The sequence below is a fragment of the Etheostoma cragini genome, chromosome 8 (genome assembly GCF_013103735.1).
Source record: "Etheostoma cragini isolate CJK2018 chromosome 8, CSU_Ecrag_1.0, whole genome shotgun sequence".
Classification (NCBI taxonomy): domain Eukaryota; kingdom Metazoa; phylum Chordata; class Actinopteri; order Perciformes; family Percidae; genus Etheostoma; species Etheostoma cragini.
This window is the reverse complement of record NC_048414.1, coordinates 16,420,094-16,440,313: the sequence shown is the minus strand read 5'-3', so window position 1 is coordinate 16,440,313 and position 20,220 is coordinate 16,420,094. Positions and strand designations below refer to the sequence as shown.

The 20,220-nt window shown below is 40.8% G+C and overlaps 1 long non-coding RNA gene across 1 annotated transcript in view; it reads left to right on the top strand.

Annotated features, from left to right (window-relative positions):
• Positions 1–16,705, top strand: part of LOC117948922 — a 41,705-nt gene extending 25,000 nt beyond the window's left edge. Inside the window, exons 4-6 of the long non-coding RNA XR_004657592.1 lie at positions 1,469–1,523; positions 10,138–10,226; positions 16,338–16,705. This is a non-coding gene — a long non-coding RNA (uncharacterized LOC117948922). The remainder of the gene's footprint in view (positions 1–1,468; positions 1,524–10,137; positions 10,227–16,337) is intronic.
• Positions 16,706–20,220: the final 3,515 nt, after the last annotated feature.

Genomic DNA, 20,220 nt, shown 5'->3' with positions numbered 1-20,220 from the left:
TCTCTCTCTCTCTCTTATTTTTCTCTCTCTGTTTCGCTTGCTCCCCTCTTTCTGCTCCAGCCGCACGCAAGGGGGAGACTTAAGCTCTGCGAGGGGGGGAAAAAGAAAAAAGGTCTGCTGCTATTTCTACAGTCAGGGCCTCCCCACAGCCCGCCCTTCCAAAGACGGAGCTTTTTTTCACTCACTACTAGCTGGATTTTAACCCTCTGCCTCCAACTAGCTGCACAGCAGCTCTGCAAAACCTGGCAACAAGTTGCTTTTTAGGGGCTTTTTCTCACTTTTGCCGCATATATTTTTGTATCACTTTGGATTTGGGTGCTTTTTTTCTGCTCTTTGGTCTTTCTTTTTTTTTTTTTAATACACTGCCTCTTCCTATTTTTTCACTGCTGATGGGTTTCTAGTAGTAGGTACTGAATGTAGTTTCTTTCTTTTCGGATGGGAATTTGTCAAGGTGGTGTTTCGCCATGTGATGGGCCTTGTTCCACCTGGAATGTTGGGGCGCCATTTCTGAAGGGCAACCTGCTTGGGGTTGGCTCATGGTCTGGATGACCACTATGGATGAGAAGCAGAGAATTTGACATGTATCTGAGTGCGGTACAAGACCTTCTTCTGTGACTGGCGTGAAGTACTGCACCTTCTATGTCTTTTCTCCTGTCTCTCTTTCTATTTCCTTCCCATGTCCTCTCTCTCTCTCTGTCTCTCACTCCCCCTTGTTCTCTCTCTTTCACACTGACTTGCTCTCCTAACAGGAGAATGAGTGGTGTGCTGAGCCGGAGCCTTTTCTGGGACAGGTGCCAACTACAAACAAAAGACATTAAAAGGCAATAAGGGGGAAAAAATTGTAATTGCGAAATATTATCATATTGTTGCAGCGAAATTACAGAAGTAGCCTTGCAAATTGTGTCTCTACATGGCCTCTTTGCGCTAGTATTGCATGTTTGTATGAAGTATTAAAACAGATTTTTGGTATAGCAGAGGTTTGAATACTTTGCCAGACTTATTCTAGTGAAGGCATTTCATTTGGGGAGAGGGAGGGAGTAATGTGGGAGAGCAGCATATAGACTGCTGAATTATTCATCATGTGCCCAGTCAAGGCTGTGACTGGACTGGTTGTGCTATTTGCATGCATCAGACATGCTGTTTGTCTGTTTGCTAACATTCCTCATTCAAAGACTTGTTAACTTGCAGACGGGCTTAGCTCGAGTCTTACAGACAGCCTCATGGCCTCCTATTGTTTCAGGCCTCAGCAGGCCTGGACCCAGCCAGTGGCGGGCGAGCCGTGCAGCCCTGAGCTTGTGGCTCAGAGTGTGGCTGGAAGAGGGAGTGAGGCTGGAGCTGAGATTAAGGCTGGGGTTCAGGCTTGAGCTGGGGCTGAGGCACGGCTGTGGAGGGGATAGGCTGAGGGAAATCCCTTGGTCTAGCAACAACCACCAAACGAGGGCTCATGGCTTTCTCCTCTTCTTGACAGAGATGTGGATCAAAGCGGGAAGAACATGCAGAGTTTCCCATCCCATCCGAAATTGGTGAGTAATATCTGTTTTATCATTTGTATGCTTGCGTGTTTCGATGGAAGTTTAGCTGTGTGTTTACATCTGAGGCTTTCTATGTTTAACAGGCATTTCCCAGCCTCCACAAAACCTATTACCATTATTAAGGAATGCAAAAACAAAAGCGCACCCAGTCATTAATACCACTTTGATTGCTGCCACGATAATCCTACTCCTTGGTAATCAGTGGAAGAGCGGAAGGCCACGGTTGTGGAGGTATTTCATATGAGTGATTAGTAGTTAGTATGTAGTGTATGAAGGGAAGAATGTGGTGTTCTGATCGTTTTGATCAGTTCTCAAAAGCTTGACTGGAAAATAAATTTCAAAAAGAATCCTTAGCATTTCTTTAAATTCAAAGTTGTGCGCAAAGTATTTGCCAAGTTTAGACAGAATAGAGAATTAATATTAAAAATTCCATTGCTTTGCTATTTGTAAGGTATTTGTCTACAAACACTTAATTGCAATGTTGATCGCATCAATTCCTGACTTTTTTTGTGGCAAGGGGTATGCAAAGAGGTCTCTCAAAATGCTTTAGTAACTATAATGATACATGAAAACTGTCCCTTGTTTTCATTTAAAGAAAGAACAAACTTTATTGAGCAATTTACCAGTATATGAAATCATAAAACAATTCCTCAAAACAATTGTACATTGATGCGCTTGACTTTAAATAAGTTATTTTGGACAAAGCGACTTTGGCTCTTTGTCAGATACTTGGTAGTTTACTTTATCAAATTGATGAAAAAATCCAGGTTGTATAAGTGAATGAGACGTACATATGGCCATTTACAATCCCAAGGTCTATTCATTACAGTACACTGTTGTATTACCTTTAAGGGGAACAAACACATACAAATGACTGTTGCCAATTATTTTAACCTGACATTATTAGCAGTTCATTCAAAAAGGTCTTACATTTTTAATGTTATGGTCTGCTCAGATGTCCATCTGCTTATCAGGGTTTAAATAAAAGGGGACTTTTTAAAAGACACAGCCGACGCGATGTTACTCAAAGCTTTTAGGTGATTCAGGTTCAGCTTTTCCATACAAAGTTGATTATGTTCATTCATATGGATATTAGGTCTGCCTAACTAGCAGTGGACACATGATTTTGGCTGGCTGAGTATCACACTACTCCACCCCTAAGGCTTTTTTGGCAGTGGATTGCAGGATTCCAGGGGAAGGATGCTTGTTGAGAGGCAGAGTGCAGGGTGGTGAGGGTTTGCCGTATTTTCACAATGTGTAAAAGTATAACTGACCAATTACACAGCCTGGTACAGTCCATAATTAGACATTCTGTGCACTGAAGCAAACTTCAGCTTTACTGCAGCGACATAGCAAATACAGTAAAGCCAATAATGGGACACACAGACACACACACACACACACACACACACACACACACACATGCAAATATAACTACACAATCATACATATTTGTATGTTTAATCTAATCATTTTCATTGTGCAGGATGTTAGATATTAAATACTTTTTTATAAAAGTGTTCATATTGTCTGTTTTTGCACTTTTAATGTGAGGCTTAACGAAATGGTGTTCAATTCTATTTAACCTGAACAGTCAAAAGTGCATTTGTAATTGATTTACAAATATAATGTATATAGAATATATATATATATACATATATTTATGAGATATATTTAATAGATTTTCAAACAATTTTTTTTATATATATCTTTTAAATACACAAGTACCAGTGTTTCATGAATATACTGCAAAAGTGGAGCTAAGGGAAACTGCAGGCCACAGCTAGAACAACATTTTCTCAAACTTGAACTTGACTTTGGGCTTGTACTTGAATTGATTAAATTTTATAATTTTCATCAACATTTGCTTCCTTATAGTACTAGTTACTGCTAAGTATTGCATGTTTTTTGTATAGACTCAAGAAAAAAAAAATCGTACCGTTTTAATGCTTTTAGGAATGGACCAAAAAGGTCAGCGAGCACTGTAAAAATGAATTATACATTGTGTAGAATTGTATTTGTTGAAAGTAATTGTTACTATATAAAGTAATTCAAGCTTTTTAAAAAAAATACTTCAATTATTTATCTTTTATGGTTGACCTAATTGTCTTCAATTTGCATTTGATCTATACGTACTTTGAGTTTCACATGAAAATCTGATGTTGTATTTAGGGAGAAAAAAGTAAATGTTGCGAAATAATGTACTCATTTATTTTTTCTTTAAAGAATAAACTCTAACAATTTTATAAGTTCTGTCATAAAGTTTAAAAGAGGAAAGATTTGCAGAGAAAAATACTTTTTTTAAATTAAAAAGCATTTCTAAATAGAAGAAAATATTCTCCAGAGAAAATATGAGTGTGTGTGTGTGTGTGTGTGTGTGTGTGTGTGTGTGTGTGTGTGTGTGTGTGTGTGTGTGTGTGTGTGTGTGTGTGTGTGTGTGTGTGTGTGTGTGTGTGTGTGTGTGTGTGTGTGTGTGTGTGTGTGTTCATGCATATGTGTCCACTTTTTTGCTATATCACATTTTTTTATAATATTCAGATTATTACAATATCGCCTGCTTTTTCATCATTGATATAATAACCAAAAATATATCAAGTGTCTAATTATTATTATTTGACTTCTAAAGGGTAATCGGAAACTTTTTTCATGAATTTATAAATAAAAAATCTTCTTGTCATTTAGTTTTTCCTCATACTAATCTAGTTGTGCCCTTACACTAGTGTAGAAAACAATTATGTCAAGGCATCTGTACTTAAGTTATTTAATTCCTACGGAATGGCTCCAGATAACATTTATTTGTTTTTCTCAACAATGTTATAAGCTCAAAAAATACAGCAACGTCGATAAGAAAAAAAGAGTTGCAAACTGCCAGCCTGTCTGAGTTTAGCATTCCAAATATTAAAAAAATCATAATCCAAGCAGCATTATCACAAGGAATTAACAGATGAAAGTAATAAAATTCAAGAGTGTAATATTATTGTTTATTTGTGGAATCTTAATAAAAATGAAACATTGTTTTTGAATAAGATGTTTCATGTAGTAGACTTTAATGGTCGCGTGTGGTGCAGCAACACTGTGAAGACGGTGTGTTTCTAGATGGGACTACTTCTGCCAGATACTTTGGAAGTGTTGAGTATGTGGTTTAGATCATGTGCCAGTGCTCAGTGTATTCTTTTGAGTGCAACACAGTGAAAATGAATCATTCACCAGAACAACACAGCAATAAGCCACCAATGCATCGCTTCAATTGTTAAGTGGATAAATTGGAATTTAAGATTATGTGATTTTGTTTCATTTATGAGCTTGCTGTGATGTTGTGAATTCCATCCAATTTCCTCCTGGCTAATATGAAATCCAGATTGGAGTAGTGAATGGGGGCCAAGTGAGCACTTACTGTAAATATATGTTTCTGCCATGATTATGAACCCTCTTTTATTTCTCCTTCAGTATGCAGTTTTAAGTACAATAAAGCTGAGAAGCCCAGCATAATGAAAGTTATACTGTATGTGTGAGCTCTCTGGAGGACTGGCAGGGTTAGGGATTTGATTGACATAGTATAGTACCGACTGGGTTGCCTGTACTTAACATGCACATAGGTTACTCCCTTAAGGGGATTTTCTGCGTATTCTCCAACTCATTGTCATTTTTTTTTATCGAAATGTAATCATTTGAGATTAGATTTTTTTTATTAAGGAACTTGAAGTAGAAATATTTTCAAGTCAGCTTATTGCTACATAAACCGCATGGCCAGAAATGTAGACCTTTTATTGTGGAACTCCCTTGCTGCAGCAAAAGCAGTCACATTTTCCAATTATTCATTTTTTAATTTCAAGTAAATGGATACTCCCTGCATTTTCTTATCCATAACATGAAGGATGTGGGAAATAATGTCTGAAATTATATTATGTTGGAAATATGTTTATATTGGGTATATGACGACTCTGCAGTCTCACCTTAGATTAAGTTCCAATATTCGTACTGGCATAAGCAGTGGTGCACTATGCCGCAGGTCAACACAAGCAGGTCTCTGCTTGTGGAAACGGAGCTGGATTTAAATTTCCCACTTTGGCGGCATAGCACTTCAGAAGGTCACACAGTGCATTCTGCAAAAAAACCTGTGAGAGAATTGCTTACATTTTACAGTGCTTGTGTCAATCACACTCATACAGAATAAGCACTACAGTACAGTAGGAAGTAGGCCAAGCCTGAAAAGAGAAGAGAAAGGCTGGACAAAGAGCCCCGAGACCCGATACACACACACACACACACACACTCTGACATAAACACACACATATACTGTACGTTTTTCGGGTTACTGTTGTGTATGCGATTTTCAAAATAATTGCACAAGAGCACAAGTTTACACACACAGTGCTGATGCACTCACACACATCGTATATTTGTGCACATACACACAAAAGTCTCCAAACCTGCTTCTCGCTATACATGGAAGCCATTAGTCCATTACCCCGTCGACTACTGAGGGTTGGAGGCCATTTTATTCTCCCTGTGTTAATCAGGGTGTCAGCTGGGTCACATGTAATTTATCCACAAAACCACAGCAACTCCACAGAGATGGTGAGAACAGTCATAATGACATAATACTGGAATGGGGGAGCTTTTTGGGGGGTGGCAGATGATGTAGATTTTCTTCCCTTGTAGCCCTTTTTCCGCCAGACGTTCTGAAATGAGATCTGTGCATGTTTCACCTTTTACATGATGGGCCCAAGGTGTTTTTTCCTGAGTTTATATACTCAAGCCCAATTTTCTTTCAGTTGCTGTACTACCTGACTCCTATAGTATTTGAATTACTTCATCAAGGGAATTTGTCAGAAGTTTGACTGGCTTTCACCCAAACAGGCTAATATTTAGAATAATTTAAGTAAAACACACTTTTCTCTGCCTCTGACCACTAAATGTATTCAATATGTGTTTTAGAGACTCAAGTTTACAGCATCACGTGTGAGTGTCTCTCAGTACACATTGTCGGAATAGATACTTTTATGTTGTTTTATGTACCTGCCAGGCAAAGCGATATTCCAGATAACGCTGAACTTTTCTTTTCCAATGCTCATATATTTCTTCAGCTTTTGGCCTCTGCTGACGCCAAGACAATTTAGTCAGAGAAAAACTGCAGAATCAGCTAAATTGTTTTACTTGAAAGTAGAGCTGGAAGTGTTGAAAGGCCCTTTTCTGTAAATCCCTTCCCTCACCCCACCTCGATATCATCACTTTCTTACTGTTCGTCAGAGCCAATTTGCAAAATACCCGTCAATATTTGGGGTGGGGGGGGTCTCCATGTCCCCAATTGTTGGTCAGTGCCGTTCTAAATTTTCTCGATGTGCAGTAGGCCTATTACATTAAAATATTTCATGGATGCAAGTCAAGACAATCAGTCTATACCCTACATGACAACACAAACACGCACACACTTTCTTGATAATCCAATATGCTATAGTATTCGTAAAGCAACACTGACATAGGAGGTTGTATTGGCTAAAGTTGTTTGGATTTACATTGTTTTATAACAAGGAGAGGCAAAGTTGTGCATTGCAGACATGACAATAAGTGGTTCCAAGCAGGTGCACTTAGCAATCAACTGAATAAATACCAGGTATAGCCTATTGGAGACTAGCACGCAATCAGTGCACTTGCAAATGAGAGTCTGCAGTATGACCAATTATGTGAAATTATTTAACCATCCATAAACCGCAAACACGATCAGACAGATACATCATTGAAAACATACACAAAGCAAATTCGTCTAACCGTGCAAACAGGCCATCTCTCAAATAGAAAAAAGCACCACAGCAGGATGCTGACAGACAGCCTGCAACAAGCCAAACATCAACACGACAGGTGCTCGCTCTCCCTCTCCCTTTCACACACACACACACACACACATACACACACACACACACACACACACACACACACACACACACATACACACACACACGTGCGCATTCAATCACTCCCACTTCTCCAACTCCAAACCTAGGCTTCTTCACTAAGACCACAAGCAACCACAAAGCCAACACATCATATGCACAACATTCAGTTCTATCATCACAATTCAGTCACTGCAAAGATAAAAAAAATAGCCTCTATACCTCAAGTTAGGATAGACCAACTCGACTTCTTGTGGTTGCCGTCCTGATTTCCAGGAAGAAGAGAAGCAATGTCCTCCTTTAATCCAGCTTCTGAACTGGGTCAAATTTGTCCAGAGGAGGTCCATTGAGGTCCACAAACAGGCCGTCTGTTATTAACTGAAGAAAAGCCTTATTCGCACTCAGCTGAGGTGGGGGGATACGTGTGACTTTCTAAGCACAGTCTTTACACTGTTTTCCCCTGTACAGTGCCCTTACGTTTTACAGTCTCTGAAGGGCCTCCACGGCCTCCTTGGTTGGTTCTCTAAGCTCTTTTGCAAGGCTGTGTACTTCTGGTTCTTCTGGTCCTCCTGCTCACCTGGCCAAAAACGCATGTCAAGAGTTTTGAGCATCCGGACCAAATTTGACTCTTGTAATCGCTTAGAGACATAATCACGAATTCATGAAACCAAGACCGGTTTATTTACGCCCTGCCGTTAGTCAGCTCTACACCATTAAAAAGGCCAGCTGAGACAGACAGTTCAGCTTTCTTGGTTGATTTCCCCCCACCAGTCGTCTTCATGGCCGTCAAAACATTGATAGTTTTCTCGGATAGTGAGATTTGAATCCACGAGTGACATTTCCCTTTTCTGGAGCTTGAGAGACAGGCTCTGGAGTTCACGCAGGATGTCTTTAATGAAATCTTCCACAAATCCTGGGTTAGCCAGGTGCTTCAGAAGTCCCTTGTATTATTGCCTCTCAAGATCATTGTGTGATGCGTCCTCACTGTCTGTTTCGAAATGGAGTTCTAGTGCAGGGGGAATCTTTCCATACTGCTTTTACAGTTTGAAAGCTGCTTCACCCATCTGATGGTGAAGATTTGACCTATTTTCAGTATTTTCGTGCCGAGCTTGGCCGTTGCTTCTCTGAGCAATCCGGCATTCCTGGTTGACTGATTGCAGAGTGAGTATAACTTTGAAATAAAGAAGTCAAACGGATTAGTGCCGGTCCCGTCTTTAAGAGCATATTTGACAAATATGGTGTGTTACTGAATCTGGTGTGTTACTAATTTTTCTACAGAAACATTAACATTAAAAATACTATGTGCTTTGATCTGCCATTACCTACATCCTTTACTGATTTGACTGCAATTTCTACAACTGTAGTACTGATTTGTACTGTATAAAACAGCTAGCTACTCAAGTAATTTATATATAGAGAGGTTTCCTTGTTTAAACTGCTATGCAGTGGTAGAGTAACCAAAAACTTCTGGGTTTAGATTCAAAGACTACACAAGTCACACTGTCCAATGGAGTACTTTAAAACACTTTAAAACAGAAAATGATTTGCAACATATATCAGTTTAAAAAAAAAAAAGTATACAGTATATTCTGGTCTCTGTCTTGTAATACTTGCAGCCATCCATGTGGTATAGGCCAATATACTGTAGACTATGCCCTCTGTACATACTCGCCCAGGCTTCATGAGTCATCAAGATGCATACACACAAACAACACACACAGAGTGCAATGAGTGCATAGAGTGCACAGCTCAGGCATGAATCTCCCTCCACGGGCTGGAGGAGTTGGGTTACTCATGAGCCCATAAACATGTGCTGGCAGCAGTCCAAAGCACTGCACTGTAATTACAAACGTTAGAAACAATATATAAAAGACCCTTCCCCGGCAAGGCCATGTCCCTCGCTGCAATTAGCGTCCTTTACAGAATTATCACCCTTCAGCAGCCACCACTACACTGTGTGGAGGCCTTTTATTGGCAGTGTCCTCCTTGGTCCGCTAGAGGACAGCCCTCACATCTCCATCGCCCTCTTTATATTTCTCCAATCTGAGATTTGACAATTGAACTAAATAACTAAATAACTTAGTTCTAAGTCCCCTTTCACCTCCACATATTGGGCCTGACATCAAACGCCTACGTGTGAACAGGATAACACAGGCACAAGTCAAAAGCTGCCTTGTAAATTTAATGCGGTCTGTACATGCCATCATGTGTGAACATGAACATAGTGTTGCATGTATAGAAAATCGCTTATTATGATTACAAGTGCAATGCAATGCATTTGGCACTGTAGGCACTGTAGGCTTTCAGTAATACATCATGCCAAAGTGTGTGCACGAATACAGCGAGTGGGTGCCACTGGGCAAGGCCAAGGCCATGGAGCTTGTGTGTTGGTGTTGGGTGAGCATGCGGCAGTGAGAGTTGGCCGGTATACAGGCCAGCAGAGAGGGTGCGGTGTGTTACATGTTCCACTAATGAGTTTCCTTGGCCAGGCAAGACCGTGGGGCGAACTTATTAGTAAACAGGCTACAGAGAGAAGCCCTACAGCCCTCTGCTGCTGCTGCTGCTGCTGGCTGTTCAACTGAACGCTCTCTCTGCTTCTCTCTATTGTTTTCCCTTCCTCTCTGTTTCTATCGCTGTAAATTATCTTTCTCTTTGACTGTACAATTCTATACACTCACTTTGTCTTTCTTTCTCTATCTCTCTCACTGTTTTAGGCAGTAAGATGGGTTTTGACTTCTGCCCACAAACAATTTGGCCAAAAAGTGAAGTCATGGATAGACAGACTGGCGATCGCAGCAGCATTGTAAGTACCATAATGTATTGTAAATTGAATATGCTGTTATTTAATGATGTATTGTAATGTGGTTCAATTGTCTTGCATTTCATTTAACGAGATAAAGGCTGTAATTATGCTTCATAAATTTCATTTGTAATATGCATGGCATAATCTGCTCTGTCAACATCTATTTTCTTTCTCTTCCAGCTCATTTTAATGTGAGCCTGCATTAGATTAAATCATAATGGCTGTATGTTGTGCCTTTATCCCATTTGAAAGGCCAAGTGGTCCCAATGGCTTGTTAGTGCAGTAGATAAAAATAAACAAAACACACTCGGGGTGTAATCTTAACTGTCCACTAAGCTTAGGGGGTCTTCACTCTTCTTGTGCTGGGGCCTGGTCTGTAAGAACATGGCTTACACTCTCTGCCTTCCAGCTCTCAACTCCCCACCACCATTTTGTGTATTACTGCCAAAGTAGTCAGGTAGCAGGATGAGAGGGACAGAGTAAAATGGGGATAAATCGGGGGGGACACTGGATGCTGGGTTGAGGAGCAAATTAAAATTAACTCAGGAGTGATGGGAATTGAAGAAAAGAGGTGCTCTGGTGTACAATGATACAATGATAGTACACTTAATATGTATTTTTCTGATGGAGAAAGACTTTTGATTGTTGCCGACTGACTGCATACAAACAAGCAGCTTCCCCTTTGGACCCTTCCCAGCTCTTCTTCTCAAAAAAACTTATTTTCTATTGGGGCAAATGTGCTGGCAAGGCCCACAGCTGCATGACCCCCTTCCAGCCTCTGTCATTCCTCGACACCAGCCAGAGTCCTCAGCAACATGGCCCCCATAGTAGCACAACCTGCCCACCTTTAGTGCTACATAGCCGTGGGTAACGTTTTAACCTTTGCTTATGTACAGTATTTGTTTCCACCCTAACCACAGCATACGGTTGTAGCTGTAGCCTCAACCCTAACTGTGCCTGTGTCCTATGCACTGAGTCACCCCAGGCCCCGCCCTACAACCTACAGTAGTCAGCTACCTGCGGCTCTGGAATTTTGTATCTACCAGGCATTTGATTACATGTTCAGATGTTATTAAAATCCTCCCCTCATCTGACCCCAATACCACAGATACTATATTGAGCTTTCAGTACGTAGGTGTCTGCTGCTGCTTTTCTTTTGATCACCCTATTGCTAAACCTACAGACTCACATACAATCATCAAGCGTTTTAGCTTACAATATGTTGAATCATAGTGGAAGATTAGTGTAAAGACGACCGTCGTTTAAGAAGTAGTTTTTGCCATTTATAATATTTGTCATTTGACCGGCATAAAAGTAATTTACTGAACATATCTAATCCTGGTTCCAAGTTAGTTTTTGCTTTTATTAATCTGTTGTACACTTATTCTATTAGCCACTACAATCAAACCTCATGGAAATAGCTTTTTTTTAATATTAAAAGTTTTTCTTGCTTGCTTTAACTCAACTTAGTATTAACTCATGGAAGCACCCTAACCGGGCACACACAGGTAACAAGTAAGGTGACCAGTATGACAACCTCTTTTATACCTTTTGATGATTTCCTTTTAAGGAATTTAGAAGACGTCAACATGTGTATAAGATAAATGCAGTGAAAACCTTCAATCACCAATGGGGCAGAACTTATTGAGAGCTTACACAGGAAACACAGCACATGAGTGTGTATCTGATTATGGCTTGAAGTGATGCTGTAAAATGTTTTACCATATCAGTGTGTATCTTTGTTGGCATATAACTGATGTAGCAGAGGTCCCTTCAGCTTTAAGATCTGGCCTATTTAAGCCTGTCACAAACAAGCTGTCATTGAGACATACAGTCAATGACTTTGCTAACAGTTTAAAATGCACTCTGTCCCCTTTGGTTCCCCAGTCCTTAATCTGGCCATGTGTTTGCATATGGGACAGAGTGGCCTCCATATTGTGTTTGTGGGATGAATTATGAATGCTATTGCATAAGCGTGGTCTGTTTCTAGGGCATATCTCTACAGCATCTACCCAGAGACCAAAGCATGAATACATTTACCCAGCACAGACCTCTTGGAAATGATACTGTGAAGCTGGCCTGCCTGCGTTTGTTTATGGTTATATAGAGCAGATGGCCATGCAACATGGTCACATATCACACACTGGCTGCCATGCTGGCACTGCCACATATACAAATGCTTACAGGCAGAAATGTAGGACTATTTGAGGGGGATTCAAATCCACAGACATTCATTCATTATTCTTTTATAACTTACAGAGTTAGAAGTGTTAAATCTCTTTATCAAAGTACATTGCTATATATTCTCCTTCATGTTGGCAGCTGTCCTGGAACTCTAGGCACTGCTGCCAAATCAAGCTTTTCATTGCTAACTGTGGTTAACTGTGCTGTATTTACAGCCTTAGCTATAGCTCAAACTGCTAACCACTGTAGTGAGTCTGACTACTGCCAGCTGTAGCCTGAGGGCAACGAGCTCTTCAAGGTAACAAACTGTACAGATTCATGTCTGCCTAGTCTGGCCCTCTGTCAGCTGAAGTTCATATCCAGGGAGAAAGGTATTTGTCCCACCCTCTAAATATAGCTGGCGACAGATGCAGCTTGATGGGGCACTGCCGAAGCTGAAAGGGGCCCTGCAGGCAGGCCAGAGAAAAGCTAGGTTACAGTGCTTCACACTAGCAAAAATAAAAGCAGAATCTAATAAAATGACAATACAATCAAAGCAGAATTAAAAATAACCTAAAGGTCAACAAAAATACAATAAAATATTTTTTTTAAATACATAAAACAATATAACTGATTATTAAAAATAGCAAGCAATTGATTAAGCAAACGGCTTATCGTTTCCTTAGCAACTAGCGATTAGCATGGAGTTCCAAAGACTGAGCCTGTGAATATTTACATGATCAAAAATTGACAGTATTAGATAGAATAGAATAGAGTATTATTTATATTGCGTGCATTGTGGGAAACATAAAAATATGTGTATGTGTGCACACAGGTGCAGGCATGTGTGTGTATGTTTCTCTATGTAAATGTGACTGTGTACTGTGTGTGAGAGATGTGAAGCAGCTGGCAAGGTTGGACTGAGTGGTCTGGGTGACCCCTGCTGCGTTCCCTGTCATTACAATGATTGGGGTCGTTTTTTACCTCTAAAGATGGGGCTGGGGGGGGTGCACTGGGATCAGCTAACTCTGCCTAATCCAGCCCTCTTCACCTGGCATGTTTATGGCTGTGCTGGGGGATGGAGGGGTGGATAGAGGTGTAAGTCACTGGGGCCGGTCGTCTCACAGCCTGACAAGCAGACACGCATATTATGCACGTAGGCGTGAGTACATGCACGCTCCATCACTCATGGAGCACAGTTTATGCACAGACAAACACCACGCAAACTGTACGCATGCACTAATGCATACCTGTAGCTCTGTATACAAAGACCCATAAGACCAAACTGTACATTCAAACACCTTCGTATACACCCATAAATTCCTTCTACTTTCACGCCTCACATACACTCACACAGGGTTTGAGAGCTCAATATCGGCCTCATGCAGAGGTGACGGGGCGGTCAGCCTGTCTGACTTTCAACAGAATCCCCCTGTGGCTTGCCCCAGCCATCCCCCCTGGCATGTGTAACAGGACCTACCCATGCAGCCTCTCCTTTTCCCCTGCTCCTGTCCTCCCCTTGCCTCCCCCCTGGCCCTGGTATAAATAGATGGGTCATGCCTGCTGTGCTACCCAGAGGGGGCTGTAAGGGGGGACAGAAGCCATGCTTCCCTTTATAAATGCTCCACCGTGTCTATCTGGATTCCTCCTGTCTCTGCCTAGACACCTCTTCACTTGTACCTGCGCACATGTATAGTTGTATACAGACATAAGAAAAAACATATGCACACAAGCATCCGATGTCTCATCTCACCGCATGGTTCGGCTCAGCTCAACTCCCTTTTGGAACAGGTGCTTTTCTCTATTTTGTTTCCCGTATGCCGATAGTATCCTCTTGTAGGAGGCAACGCCGCATAAAACTGCCATGACTTCCTGTCTTCAACTTGACACTTGCTAGATCCTTTCATCGGTAATGGTGCACTTTCATAGTTTTGCTGTAAGAATACAGTCTAAATGTGGCTAGTTATGATATAACTGAAATGTTTGAAGATAGGATAAGTGAACAATACTCTAAGAAAGCGTTTTGATGCCAACTGTCTGCAATACTAGTACAGACACATTTATGTCTACCTAAAATCATTATTTATGGGTTCTACACTGGCCTACAACGTCAGTGGATTTGCACGATGACATTTTTTGCAAACGGTATACTGTGGTGCCAATTTGACCTGGACTCTCTCACAAAAGAGAAATTCTGATCTATGGTCCAATAAAGATTAAATTAAGAAAATGTTAAATGCATAAAAATCCCACACCCTACACTAAACAAATGACTGGATCATTGATACAAAATAATGACAATTGGGGCTGCATTATGTATAAAGGTCTAGCTTCTTTTTCTGAATTACTCGCCGCACTGACTGACCACAAACCAGCAAAACCCCAAAGATCAGTTTACAAGGTTACAGCACTCCATCTTATCACTGCAGAGAAACTTGGCCTCAGTATTGATTGAAAGGCACTGTAGCACTTAGACTGAATTTTGATTGAATTAGTGTGGCTTTTTAAGCAGTGTGTGCCTTTGCTGTGTACGCTACGTAAAATTGTGATGAGGTGAATGAATATCATGTTTTGCCTTTTCCCTCTTAAGGGTATTTTTCCAAGTTTGTGTGTGAATGTATGTGTACATGTGCTTGTATTTGAAACTATGTCCTTGTGTGCGTGTTTGCATGAGTCCCTGTCACTATATGATGGCAACTGGCATCACTTGAAAGCAATAGCTTTCCTGGACATGCACTCTGTTGGTCAGGACCCCAGAGCCATCTACTATATTAGATCAAAGTATGTCCAGTCAGCAGACTGAGAGGACAGTGTGCCTTGACCTTACCTTATGAAGTCTGGACCCAGGACTGCACAATGAGATTACACTGCGATAGGAATGGTGATATGCTTTAGGCGGAGCAGACAGTTTTGTAGTGACTGTTTAAACACTTAAAGGTGCAGTAGGTAAAACTTATAAAACTAATTTTCTGTCATATTTGCTGAAACTGACCCTGTGCTCGAGTAGAGCTACATGAAGCAGGTTAAAAAAAGCTCCCTGTTCAGATGCACCAATCAGGGCCGGGGGGTGTCTAACTGTGTGTCAATTATTGCTCATGCACACACATTCATTCTTCCTTTTTGGGGGGGGGCTTAGGAGGAAGTTTGGGGCTTTAGCAGAAAGGAGGGAGGGACTGAGAAGTTGTCAATGTTCAAATTTTTTGGCTAAGTCCTGGATCTTTGCAATCCTACCTACAGCTCCTTTTAAAACAATAACAGGAAAAAGAAAAGAAAAAATCAGTAATCTAATGCTTCCAGCCTTTTTCCATTTCACAGTGTAAACACTAAATTGTTTTTTGGTTTCTCAATGAACATTTAGCGTAACTATATTTAAAAAAAAATGTGTTAGCTAACATCCTGTATCTTTCCTTCTGTCCGCAAAGTGTCTTTCTGCTTCTTGTGTGTGTGTGTGTGTCTGTTAATCTTTAAGAGTGTGTGCTCGCGCATACTTACAATCCACTCATCCAATGCTATGGTGTAAGTACAGCAGTGTTGAATAATCCAAAGGGCCTCAGACTCACTACTGAGCAGACACGAGGACTCTCAGTCCAGGACATGCCATTCTGTTTTATGCTGTGCTTTACCTTTGTGTCTTCACAGACAGAATAATTTTACTGTTGAGCTACGTGCTGACTAATATTACCCCTTTGTTTCAGCAGATTGTGCATAAGGTAAACCTGCAGCATGGTGTTTTTTGTGTGTTAGCTACACAGAATTCCATACAAGCATATTATAAACATACATAACCATACATACAAATTGCGAGCAAACCTAGATGATGTGTTTTCACCCGAGAGTCAAAAACAGTGTTGTAAAGATTGTCAGCCCCTGGGGATGTTTTGCGATTGATCTCACAGAAAACAAATCTAAAAGTCATTGTGTTGAAGTATTGTATGTTCTTTGTTGCAGAAGTAACAGATCTTCCCTCTCGGGGATTTTCAGACAAAGGCTACCTGACATGCTGCTGAAACCGTGAAGGAGGTTTTGTCCCCCCTTCGCTGCGTGTTACAGAGCAGGTGAGAAACATTAACAGCGGCAGCAGCTGCAGCTCCGGCCTTCTGCTCTGCACATGTGGGCCAGGATATGTGCCAGCTAAAGCTTGCCCACTGTCAACACTGGTCACTTTTGTTAACACTCTCCTTTCTGAATCACACAAACAGTGCTGAGAAAGAAGGGATACAATTATAATACAATTATTAACTTTTTTTTTTACAATGTATTGTATCTACTTACAACCTCACGTCACATGTAGTTCAACCAGGTATTTTTTCATTCACGAAAACATGCACAGTTTATTTTAAAATGGACAATATTTAATGAAAGGAACATTTTTAATAGTTTTGAGGTTCAACAATTTCCCATTAAATCCTTATTAAAGGCCCCATGACATGAGGCTCTTTAGATGCTTTTACATAGACCGTAGTAGTCCCCTAATACTGCATCTGAAGTCTCTTTTTCCAAAGTTTAGCCTTGGAGCAGAATTACAGCCACTAGAGCCAGTCCCACAATGAGCTTTCGTATGTGCCATTTCTGTGTCTGTAGCTTTTGAGGAGGGGCGGGGGGGGGCAAGGTGTAGGCTGTGGGTGTGGCCTTGACCAACTGCCACTTTGCTTATTTAAAAGCCATGATGTCTCTCTCTCATGGGTGGGCCAAATTCTCTGGGTGGGCAAAGCACAGAAAGGGGAGGTAACCTTGCCCCTCATAACCTCATAAGGGGCAAGATGCCAGACCGGCCCATTTGAGCTTTCATTTCATTTAATTTCTCAAAGGCAGAGCGGGATACCCATGGCTCGGGTTACACCCATCACCATGTCTGTCCACTGGGGGACCATAGGCAAGCTGGGGGAACGGATATTAATGTTAAAAATCCTCATAAAGTGACAATTCATGCCATTGGATTTTTTAAGTTACTTGCTGGTCACATATACAAAATATAGGAAAATATCTATTTGTGTGGGACATATCCACCTTGTTGGTTCATTTGAATTCCCCCTAAGCTTGAGCCATGAATCGAGTGACCCGGTCATCACATTGTGTTCTGAACACAGACTCCAGTCACGCTGGTGAGCTGTCCCAGAGGAGAGTGGCGTGTGCATTTCTGAGTTTCAGTGAGTCATAACCGCTGTTTTGCATTCATCGAGGTGTGTCAAAGCGGATTACCTGCATGAACGGGGACCTGAAATGATTTAGTTATTAAAGACTGTCCTTTGGGGTGAGGTAGTAGGTTGTATAGTTTTAGGGTCACACCCTTCCTGTCAGATAACTATACAACTTACTGTCTTTCCTGAAGTGGCTGTAATGTCATCAGATGCCATTGTTGGAGCCTTTGGATCGGGATCAACACTGCAATGTGCATGTTTACTCAATAACTGCTAAGAACATCATTTACAGTATTTGACAGTGGTAGGTTATTTAGGATTGTAGTTTCTTTACGTTTTCTCATGATTTTCATGGGTGTACTTTAAGACTTTTTGATCAATAAAAAATGGCAACAAGAATTTCTTATTCAATGTATGTTGTGTTAATTTCAACACAAACCTGCTCTCATCAAGTTGTCATCCTCTTTTATGTCTTTTTTATTGTCTTTTATGATCATCACAGGATTTTAGGATTTTGTCAAACTGTTCTGACTGCATGTAATGTTAGTGTTTTAGAAATTAAAACTCAACTTGGTCATTGTCTGTCATTGTTAGTTGTGGTAGATATCTACTGTGTTTATCTTCAAAATGTACGAGGATGTTTAACAAGAAGATGTGCAGTGTTTATATGTCACTCCACCTTAATGCTCTCCAGTACAAATTACACCCAAGCTTGCCAACCCTTCTGATGCTCGAACGGGATGAGGTAGTAGGTTGTGTGGTTTTAGGGCAGTGATTTTGCCCAATCAGGAGATAACTATACACCCTACTGCCTTCCCTGAAGGGCAGCAATACGCCACCATACAGACAATAAGGGGCATCTTGTTCACGCCATCAGAAAAACTCCCAAAATCAACAAATCTGCTCCTTGTCCACTTCTTGCCTGGAATATAGGCACAACTGCCAATCATAGCAGAGAGGACCAGCAGGTAAAGTCTGTTCACTATAGGATTTTTTAGTTGTTGTGTTTATTCAAACTGTGTGTTTCAAATTAATAAATAATAAGATAATTCTTAAATGTCGTCTTTGGCTTTTATTTCTGTTCTTTGTGTCAATTTAAATGTTTCAAACTTTCAGGAAATCTGCAGTGAAACGACTAATTGGTGCCAATTGGTTTCTAAAGTATTGTCATTTCTGTGATGAAGTTTACACACTGTATAGATTGAAGGAGCGGTTGCTCTTTTCTGGTGAAAGCCAGAGCCTAACATCAAAAAAACAGTCATCAACTACCAAATTTTTGTAAATCTTCAGTTGGTGCAACTAGTTTATCAATTCTACTAGCCTGTATTGAAAATAACCAAGAATTTTTATCGTTGCCTGTTGAATGTTTGAGATTTTTTGAAAATGTCTCTGAAATACCCGGAGTTGACAGAGTTCATCCTTTCCTGGGATCACCCGGCAGCCCAGACCAGAGCAGATGGAAAGACGAGCCATGACAGAATCTCATCTCCTGGGCTACAGCATGATTCATATGGCAACCGATGATGGGGACAGTATTCCGTCTCACTCTTTGGCCAGCAGCTCACATAAATACACACACACACACACACACACACACACACACACACACACACCTAAAGAGAGATAGATGGATGTGAGTGCCAGCCGGTATCAGGCCAACTTGGGCATCAGACATGCCTCACTGTCTGAGACTGCAGCCCTGTATCTCATATCAAGGTCAGACTTGGGGGCTGTCATTCACAGTGAGAGCCCTCGCTATCGTATCTTCACTTCACAATCAAATCACCAGCGATTAACTTTGTGACACAGTACACTTCCTATTAATATGCATTTTACTATAAATGTTTCCACTGTGCACAATTGTTTATCCTGGGTTTGCACATATGTTGTGCTTTACTTTACAGTACATGTTGTGGTTTCACACATATTAGTCATACCAAACGTGCTGAGCTAGTAACACATTCACCAATTGTCTCTGTCAGATACATTACAGGAGCAGCACAGCACAGAGGAGTAACATTGCAGCGTGGGAAAACAAAATCCACCACTGTACTTTACCCTATGTGTCTATACCAGTGTTGGATGTATTTCTATGTGGACTGCACCCACTGCATAGCTGTCCCACGCCAGCCACCATATTGAATTGATTTGAGCCTTGGCCCTGGTGATAGAGCAAAGTAAGCTGAATACTAAGCCTGGTTAGACAATGGTTCTGTGTGCATCCTGTCTCTGGGGTTGCATCTCCAAAGGCCATACTCCATCCTTCATCTCCTCCCGCCTCACAGCTTCATCAGAAACATTGCAAAAAGCTTTGACATCCACCTTGGGAAATTCTTTTTCTCAAACATATGAGTCAGATTTCAATAACATGTTGTTTTTTTATCCAAAGTTTCCAGGAATTTGACAATAACACTCACAGCACTGCTTTTCTATGATGTCATGGCTATATGAATGGAATAGTGTTATTGATCGAATGTAAGTGGATAGGATTGAAGGCTTTGTGTGAGCCGCTGAGCAGAGTGCATTGTCTGAGATGAAGAAAAGCTGGATTCAGGCACATTAATCTGTGCCACGAAGATTATAAAATCTAGCTAATATTCAGTCTGAAATGTAGCAAGGAAATTAAATCATTTGTCTCTGTTTTGTCTATATTCATATTTTGATTTTTTTGCACATAGAAACAAATCATTTGA